The sequence below is a fragment of the Passer domesticus genome, chromosome 3 (genome assembly GCF_036417665.1).
Source record: "Passer domesticus isolate bPasDom1 chromosome 3, bPasDom1.hap1, whole genome shotgun sequence".
NCBI classification, from domain to species: domain Eukaryota; kingdom Metazoa; phylum Chordata; class Aves; order Passeriformes; family Passeridae; genus Passer; species Passer domesticus.
The window spans coordinates 11505808-11516270 of record NC_087476.1 but is presented as its reverse complement, the minus strand read 5'-3'; positions in this window follow the sequence as shown (position 1 = coordinate 11516270).

Here is a 10463-nt window from a genome sequence, read left to right as displayed (position 1 = left end):
GTGATTTCATATCCAGCCACATTTTGCGTACCTTACAGCTAACATGGATCTGCCTGTCTTTCCCAAATGCTCTAAGGTCAGTTAATAGGACACCCAGAAACTCTGTGAACTGTATGGGAATCTTTCTGACAGTTCAGTCACAGCTTTGTGGATAAGACAGGAATATGGGGAAGCTGGCTGCAGTCTTTCTGCAATATTTAACTGTAACTAATAGCCTGATGCTTCCAGTGCTCCCCTAGGAAGCAGGAAAGCCAAGTCTGACTTCCCCTTCAGCCACAGTGGTTTCAAAATTTAGCTCCCAGGCCAGCCCTCACCTGAAACTCATCTTTCTGTTGAAAACTTGTCAACAGGCAGCAAAAAAAACCCCAAAAAAACAAACAAACAAAAAAACCCCAAAAAACAAAAACACTATAAAAAGGATGCTTCAGTGGGACAGTAGGATCATGTAGGCATCTTGAAGATATTGAAGATGGACCAGCACTTGACCAGTTTGTATTGGCTTGTCCACAGTCCTGAGTTGTGTTGTAGCCTCTCAGTCTGCTGTTCCTACTCTCTCCTCCCACTGCAAACCAATTCTATGCAATCCACTGCATCCAGTGTCCTGCAAACCAGCTTTCTAATTACTGGTGGTGATAGCAGTTTAGGTGGTCTGAACATCCTGGAAAGAAAACCAGATCCTCAGACAGCACTGTCACTCTTTTCAGCAAACAACAGCCTCATCCTAGAAACGATCTGGCCAAAATTGGCCTCCTTGATACTCTTCAGTGACACTCTGGACATGCACACATTTCTGTTATGATTCAAAGCCCGAACTCCCAGAAAAAGACTACTTTATGGTACTAGTTTGGCTGATGGCTGCAAACAGAGTCAAGTGGGTACACAGGCTACATGAGGTGTTTTGAATACACTCTCAGATTACAAGTACAGGACTGAACTTCAACGAGACTCAAAGTGGATTTTGTTAGGGTGGTGTTTACAGAGAAACTGCCTGTGTTTGGAGCTCTCACAATGGTTCTGTCACTCCCCTGTTCATAAGCCCCTAATCTATCTTTTCAACTGAAGGTGCAGACACGCATCTGCTGCTCCATCTAACCTTGGAAAATGTTAACTTTTGTGAGTAGCTTCTGCTTGATAGATAATACATTTCCAGCAGAGTGGTAAATTTGGGCCTTTTCCTGTTGAGTTCTTGTCCCACAAAATCAGTATTTCCATAAAGTGCTAAGAATGCCCAGAGGCGTTCAGTGCACTGTAAAGGGAAGGCTTGGACACAGCCTACAACACTGCCCGCACCAACCTCTTGCAGATGGGGTGGCTGCCCTCCCAACCCAGTGATCCAGGCACAGGAGGAGTTGAAGAATTGCTTTCCTTCCCAGAGGCATGTGTTTCTGCCCCTGAATAAAGTGTGTGGATAAAAGGTCTTCCAAACTGTGCTCCCATTTCATGGAATGAGAGGTGACAGAATAAGTTGGCTTCATGCCTCCATGGTGTTTTCAGCATGGATGCTGAGGAATCTCCTAAAAAAGGTGTCTTGGAGGGCATAATTTTTGATGGACAGAAGAGTCAGGCAAGGGATTCAGGCTGGAAGGACCTTGGAAAGACCTAGAAAAAAGGTGAGTTGTATAACTGATGAGTTCAAGCCTCCTGAAGAGCAGTGATGTGAACCAGACACAAATTCTCTTCAGCCAGAGATTTAACAATCTTAAGCCTTAACATGCACACCCAGTGAGAGGATTTAAACACAGGAACAAGGTCTCCTTGTGGAAAACTTGTTGAGAGGCTATGTCACAATACAGAGTTTATATCCAGCTACAGATATGTTCAGGCAGGGAGAACATTAGGAGACTGGTGAGAGAAATAGAAGTTTCTCACAACTGAGTTTCTCACAATTGTTTGGGCAGCTCTTCTGCTATGCATGTCTGTTGTGGAGCAAATGCAAAGCAAAGCAATTCTCCTTTATCAAGGCCCTGAAACAGCCATATATATCTTCCTCTTAGGTTGCATTTTTTGATTCATCCTACCAAAAAAGAGCTTATTAATTAATTACAGGCTGATATCTATGTATGTACACACATTTCTCTAATTGTGGAGCAAGGTGCTCAGATGATGTAGAAACAATAAATTCTGTGAAGATTTTTTGTGCTAAATCATGAATCTTCCTGTCTGAAAAACAAAACACATAGCTTGTCAGGTTAAATACAAGTAGTAGAGTAATAGTATTGATTTTGGGTATTAAGTATTAATTTTATTTTTAATTACAAGCTAGTTTTCTATACAACACTCTCAGGTGAATTATAGAAGGAGGATCTGAATATTTAATACAGTTAGTCAAGTTCAAAGAATACACAATTAGGCTTATTGCAGACTTTCAATACACTTACATGTCCTTGTTGCCCCTGAGGAGATGTAGATAATTCCAGTTTAAGTGACTACAGTGCAGTAGTTTTGTATCTTTGTAGCTCAGTCCTTCAAATGACTGGTTGAGGTCCTTAAGATCTCTTTGGATTTGTCCCTGTATCTTTAGGGTTATGAATAACTGTCAAGACAAGCTGATTTTTTCTCTTTTCCCAGTGAATCACTTTCAGGTTTCAGTAAATTGAAGAGCGGTTACACTGCAGGAGGAGGGAATAGTGCACTGTTGATGAAGCATTTTTAGTCTGGGCTTCTGCATGTGGGTCTGCACTAAATTACTGCTCTGACAAAGTACCAATCCCATCTCTGGAACCAAAGGTGCTGAATAAGCTTTACAATTGAAAATAAATGCAATTCTATTTTTCCTCTTTGAATTCAAGATGGAGAGTTTAAGAAAGGCAGATTATTAGAGTGTTCTGACTGGAATACCCATCATGAAATAGAGGGGTGATTTTTATTTATTATGTCTATTATATATTTGCATATCCTTATACATATACACATACAGATATACAACATTTATATGTCTATTTTTGTAGGAATATGGTGTATTTAATTGACTTACTAAATGCACACAGAACAGGTTTCTACTCTTAAGAACGTTTTAAATTATTTCTCTGAAATTAAAGTAAATGGCTTGATGGAAGAGAGTTTTAGAAAATTTTTCATTCAGTATGAGCTGTAGAATTCTTCATGACCTAAAAGAAACTCTGCAGCAGAGCTAGGACTGAACTTGGTGAGGGTCAAGCTCCAAAACAGACTTATAGGTCTTTTTTCCCCAACTGTTTTTTCTATTTTTTAGATATATATATATATAGCATAATCTTTTCTATCTGGCTTTATATACCTTTGGATGTGAAGAGAAATAAGTCCCTTTCATTCATCAATGATGTCTCAATAGATGCCATTCTGTATTTGCAAGAAAAGTGTATCAATTGTTCAGAGTTGGATTGATTAAAAAAAGAGTGGAGAAAGGTATGTGACAACCTTGAACAATGAACCCCATCTAAGTGGGCCATCAATAGAGACTCTGTCCTGTGCTGGCCATGAGCCAAAGCCACTATTTCTAAAGGTATTTGATTGACATCACCCCAGGAAACTCTTTCTCTCTTCTTCACAGAGTCTTGGATCATATCAGCCATTGACTCCCAGAAATGTTCAAAGGATTTTTGTAAGCATCCAAGGCTATTTTTATGGCTCCATTCTTGGAAGCTGGAAAAATAGGGGAGACAAAGCAGATGAGATCCTCTTCTGCTACTGAAAACCCTGTAGTATCCAGTTGCAGGAGGGAATCCTTATCTCTGAGAGGACTAACTCTTAGCAAATATTCCCTGTCTGTGACTTTAGACAGAAGTTAGAAGAAAGACAAGGACTTGCTATTTTATCAGGTGAGACAAGTCAGATTTTTTGCCCTTTCCTTGCAAAGCTGCTTAAGACAAGCTGTGGCGACAGCTAATAGCAGAAGATAACCAAGCTATTGACTAGTGTTTTCAGGAATATCAGGAATGTGGAGATTGCTTTTCCTTTCATCTCCCAAATTCTGCTGGCATTCCTTAGTGGTAGCTGTAGGAAACTGCACAGAGGGACAAATGGAGAATGAAACACATTAGCAGTGTCATCAAGGTGGTTTCTGTAAAGCAGTCCCTAAGTCCTGCCTGAAGATGTTCCAGCAGGTGTGAGTGGATGCACCAGGCACATTGTCTGTAAGTTGCATCAGACACATCACTAATTTGCTGCCCAGCAGCTGAAGAACAATACCCAGTAACCAAAACTACTGAGGTGTGCAGATCATGCCTTTGGTACCTGCAGGCAGGGTTAAGAGGAAAATGTCTATTCCTGTTCTATCACAAATGTCCAACACAACACAAAGTGCATTTCCTGTGTACATCCTATATTGCTTGAATGCCAGCTACACTTTCACCAGTACTTTGAAATTCTTGCATAATTTTTGAGATAAGTGGTGTCTGATACATAATAACCATGGCAATAAACTTACTGCATCTTATTTAATTAGCACAGCATTAGTTAGCAGGAGGGTTTCAACCACAGGACCTCCTGGGATGCAGGCATGTCTTTCACCCATTAGCACTTCCTGGGGAATTGCTTTCTCTGTTTCACAGGGCTCAGCTCCCTTTTTAACACATCTGTCTCTGTTAGGACCACCCTTCTTCTCACCTTGGTGTCAATGAACTCGGTTAACAGCAACTGCTAGGTGTCTGAAGCTGACTTTAATAAAGATGTTGCAAAAGAGAGCGTAGAAGTGCCTTACAAGTTAGTTAACATTCTTTAGCAAAAATGTTCTCCTGCTGGTTAGCTCAGGGATTCAAAGTCATCACTGTCAGGTGCTATTTCTGACTTTCTTATATATCACTGCTTGAAAAAAGTTCCAACACCTGCAAAAAGCAGAGGGCAAGTGAGTGGTGTTCAGTGTGCTGCTGAGGCAGCTGCTGGAGGCAGTACAGACTGCAGCACCACTGAAAAGAGGCATCGCTCAAATTATAAGAGGGAACCATAATATTTTCCTAACTGACTGTGGTGTCAGAAGAGAAAATTAATTAATTACTGCAAAAGATGTTGAGCTCTTCTGATTAAGAGTTCAGTAAACAAGAAGTATAATTAACTAGCTTTTATAAAATGCTTGAAATTCTAGGGTGATTCAGTGCTTGTATTTAAAAAAGTCTTTGCTGCCTTCTGAAAATAATGCCTCCAACCATGCAATCATTCCTCAGATATTTGTGCACATGCTTACTAGTAAGTACATGGGCAGTTCCTCTCAATTTATTTGGAATATTTATATTTGTGAAAAACATAATTCCTCTTTGATATTTTACAAATACAGTCACTTGTGCATTATATATGCACTTATTAAATCAAAATAATACAATTATCCATAATATTTATTACTTGAAGCAAGCTAAATTTTAATAATGCTTTAAATTATTATCAACATCATCTCCCATTGCCTCATGCATATATCAATTTTTAACTGAATACTTTGGCATGGGAAGTGTAGACTGCTCCAAGACCGAGCATTATTGATATTGTTTGTATTACAAAGATTTTGGGAGTTCTTTTTCTGGAGACAAAACTGCTTTGCCATAAGAAATTGTAAAGTCAGCACAAATTGCATTTTGTGCTCCTGAGTGCAGAATATATTTGTTTAGCTAGAGAAAAGTAGGCAACAGGCTGAAATTCTGAAGGTGACTAGTAAAGAAGCTCAAGAGACTGAAAAGGAATCAGGTCTGATACATACCTTCAGTGATAAATTGAAAAAGACTTCAATAAATTGTAAATTGTAAAGACTTCAAATTTGGGAAGGAGCGAGCTTAGCGCAGTTATATGTTATGTTCAAGAGGAGCCCCAAATCATGGATCCCTTCTGAAAAATTTTGATTCTACCATGCTTGAGTATCCCTCTGGAAGGAGATGCAGGACGGGACACTATGTCTATGTTGCACAGGAATGTGTGATGTTGTGCCTGCAGTCACATCTGTCTGTGTGTGAGAGCACCCTCTGGGCTGTGGGGTGATTCACGGTGGTGCCAGGAGATCTTTTCCATCAGTGGTGTCTGCACTCATTGCTGGTCTCAGCCATGCACCCTGTCTAAGGTGCTGCACAGCAGATTTATGTATGGCTGTCCCTGGGGGCCTTTCCATCTTAGAATCACAGAGTCCTTTGGGGAGGAGAAGACCTCTGAGCCCTTCTCTGAACCAAGTCCAGCTGTTAACTGCCAAGTCCACCACTAAACCATGTCCCTAAGTGCCACATCTGCACATCTTTTAAATATCCCCAGGGGTGATGACTCTGCTTCCCTGGGCAGCCTGTTCAAATATTTGACTAACCTTTCATTGAAAAAATGTTTCCTAATGTCCAATATAAACCTGCCCTGGGACAACCTGATGGTGTTTCCTCCTGTCTTATCACTTGTTATTTGGGAGAAGAGACTGATCCCCACTACAACCTCCTTTCAGGCGGTTGTGGAGAGTGATAAGGTCATTCCCGAGCCTCTTTTTCTCCAGGATAAGCACCTCCAACCCCCTCCTGCCCAGATTTGTACTCCAGACCCTTCATCAAGTTTGTTGCCTTTCTTCCATAAAATTTCAGGATCATGGAGAGCTAGGCAACACAAAGCCTCGGAAAAGCATTGCAAAGGGGTTCTGCGTGGGAGACGAGTGAAATTTTGGTTCCCCTAGGAGAGAAACCACTTCAGGACACATGCTGAAAGACACCAAATGATGCAATATAAATGCTTGCTGGTTTAGGAGACTGTTGACCATCTTTCAGCACACAAAGAGAGAATACAGACCATTTACAATGCATCCCTTTACATAACACTTTAATTGCCTCTTTTGACTTTCATAGTCTGCAGTAGTTAACAAGAGTGAAATAATTTTCTTTATAAAAGTAACAATGGAATTGGTTCAGAGGGATAATGCCATGTTTCTTTCTGCTGTTAGATGCAAACATCTCTAATCTTTATCTTCAAAATATTTTGAAATTTTGCATTAACAGAGTCAACTGACTTCTTTTATTCAATTTTTGCAGTGGGAGTCAAGTTTGGCCATTGAGTCCCCTCCTTTAAAAAAGAATATTTTAGTTTTAAAATAAGTATTGGGACCATTGGCTGATACACTCTAGGCAAATAACACTTCTTCATGATTGATTATGCAACATAACCTCAGGTAAGTGTAGCATGACCAGTTAGTTTAAAATTACTTTCTATTCAGGATTCACTCTGTGTTAGCCAATGATAAATATTTATTTCACCTGGCTCAATTGACGTTATACACTTTCAACATGCAAGCTTCTTGCTGACTTTAAAAAACAAAGCTATTATTTTCTATTCCATTTTTCAATGGTCCTGTTTAGTGTTTTATTCTCCTATTTTATTAGCACTGCTTTACTTTTGAATTGCACTTTTCCAGACAGATGGGGGAGACAGCCCATTTTATCCATCTTTCCTTATTTCCCTGAAGATGTTTCTTTATTTAAAATATAATAAAAGAAACAAAGTTCTTTCAAAAGAACTTTGATCGAAGGGTGGTGGAGTAGATGCTATAATCTGAAAAGGTACCTTGTGCTGTCAGACCTGAAAAGTTCGTGTTGGTGCCTGGGAATGGGGAAAAATGAACTATGCAAAACAATCAAATTGAGAAACAGATGTTGCAAATTTTTTGCATTTTATATTATCAACTTTAAACACTTTATGGTGGCGTGGAACAATTTTCGAGTCAACTGAGAGCAAATTGTAGTCACAAAAAATGCCCTACTATTGTATGAAACAAGAAGATGGAATTCTTTAGGTTGAGTTTCCTCCTGGACTTCAGATTAACTTGAGCAAGTGACAAGACACATGATGACATTTTCCTCTGAAATTTATCAGAGCTTCTTCCTGGAAATGCTGCTGATATTAACCTTGTTATTGACAATTCTCACTATAGGTGACATTTAAATATTTATGTGAACTTTGAAAATTTTATGTTTCATTTTTTCTTTCTGTTTTGTTTGTTTGTTCTGTCTTTCTATCTTTGTTTGATATGTTCTGTCTTTCATTTGTCTACGAGCAGCAGTGTAAGCATTTTAGAGGCACAACATTCATACCCTCAATACACAGTCATCCTCTAAGAGGCTGCACTCCTGCAATTATTTACAATAACAGTTGCTCAAATATTGAAATACTGGTTTTGATTTCCATTCAGCTTGCTGCTGACAACTGGCAGATCAGCAGGCAAAACAGGCAGCTCAGCTTGAGTGCTCGATTTAAGCTGAGCTGAATGTATGTCACAAGATTAGTGGAAGGAAATAAAATCTACATTTCTGGTTCTTTTAAGTGTCTCAGACGATTTACTGCAATGTATAGAAAAAGATTCATAGAATCCTAATCTGGCTAGAGATTTGCATTTGATAGGGAGAGATAATAGCTGAAGAGCTCAGTGCAGTGATATCCACATCAGCTATTACAACCCCTTCTCACCCCAGGTAATCAAAGCCCTGTGTAAAGTGGCTCATTACTGTGAATGTCATGATATTAAAGGTTGAGAAGAAAAAGTGTCAGGCTCCCTTTCCCAGGCATGATGTACTTCTGTTTTGGACAAAGTATTAAGCATTGTTTTTTTCATGAAGCACATCATCTTTTCTCTCATACAGACATGTGAGCTTCAGATATTCAGGTAGAATAGACAAAATAAAAGATTACAGTAATAAATATTTTAAATTATGGAAGATGAGAAAATCTTCCAGTAAGCAAATCTCAAGATTTTTACTCTACTTCTATATGAGCATTTAAAGTCTACACTAGGTGTCAGATTCTCCATGCCGTTGTTCCTGTTGTAACATAAAGAAAAATTCTATAAATGGATTTTAGCTATCCTAGAGTCAGGATGTATCCTAGAGTCAGGATGTATCCATGCTACTAGAAAGTTTCTCTGCCTGATAATATCAATCATATCTCTAGAGAAAGAGGTCCATGATAATTTTGGTTTTGTAATTTTATTTTTATACTAAGAGGTCAAAGTGTGTGTTTATTTTCAATATTTATGACCAAAATTATGCACTGAAGAACCAAAAGTTCTGCATTTTCAAATTTTAACCTAATCTCTGTCTACAAAACAAGAAACCTGGTACATATATCATTATAAGAATCATAATCTTGAAGATAGCTGCTGTAACTAGAATAAATCAACACAGTGCACATGGCTATGTAAAAAGCATTACATATTTGAAATCATTTTTAAAATGTTTAAGAAAACTTAATTTCCTCCTAATTCTACTAGTTTCTAGTTCCACTACCAGGAGTAACATACCAGCAATAATCTATATTTACTGTTAATCTTACCATTTCTACAAAAAAAGAATGCTCTCCTGATACATCTGACCAGACCCCATACTGATTCTTTCTGCCAAGTTTCTGTTCCCTGAGGAAACTGGTTGTTCTTGAAGTTCTGTTCATTTCTCAGTGGCATATCCTGCCCAGTAAGGGCTGAGGAATGATTCTGAGTCAGTGCTTTTGACACACATCTCTTCTCATATTTGGCTGACTGCATCCAAAGATCATGTTCTAGATTAAACAGATGTATTGAGAGAGAAACGTGAACAAAGGTATATTTGTATTTCAGTAGTGCACAGATACTCTTCTGCTTAACCTGGATTGCCTTGTATGAAGTGTTTATAAATCTGGGGACCACAGCTAGGCACAGACAGAAGATAAATATTTTAACACTTGTGCAGCAAGATTTAAAAAGGGCAGGCTGTTTGTGAACTACTGTAAGGTGTTCTGGCAAAGAAAATCTTTGAGAGGAGTTTTGCAATTGTATAAGGATATTTCTAAGTAATAAAAGTCTCAGGAGCAATGGGAAGAACACTAAGCTGAGAACTCACTGACAGTAATTCCTGATGAGAGAGGAAAGGTCTTGACAATGAAAAGGGAATGACAACTAGCACAGAGAGACTGGGATAAAAAATAATATTTACAGGACCTCGAGTAAAGTAATAGAAACATCTTCTAGCTCTTGCCTGACACTGTCTGAGGACAGTCCTCTAAAATATCTGGTGGCCTGGATATTCAGTGCCATAAACATCAACACTCAGGAAAACACATTCTTCTGCACTGTACCATGGATGTCCCAGTGCTGGCATGGACAGGACTGCGAGAGGTGCAGGTGAATTCTGGGTTTGAATTTCCTTGAAGGAAGGTCACTGAATTTCAGGCCACTGAATTTCCTTGGGGAAGTCACCTCTTTTTGCTTCTCTGTCCCTTTGCTGCTCTGCTCTGCCTCCTGCCTTGCCCCATGCCTTAACTCTTTAGATAGTAGAGTAGTTTCTTACAGATGCTGTTGTTGTTGGCTGATCACAAGCAATGTTCTCTAAGACCTTCGTTTTATTCTTAACTCTGCTACCTATGGCATGGGTGACCTTGGGAAGCTGGATATCATTTTTGTCAGGTGGGAATAATGATACCCATTCCCTCTCTACAGTATGTTGAGATTGGTAATTGGCATATTAGTGTATTACTTAAACTATTAATATAAACTCCATCTTGTCTTGATAGGCTGTATT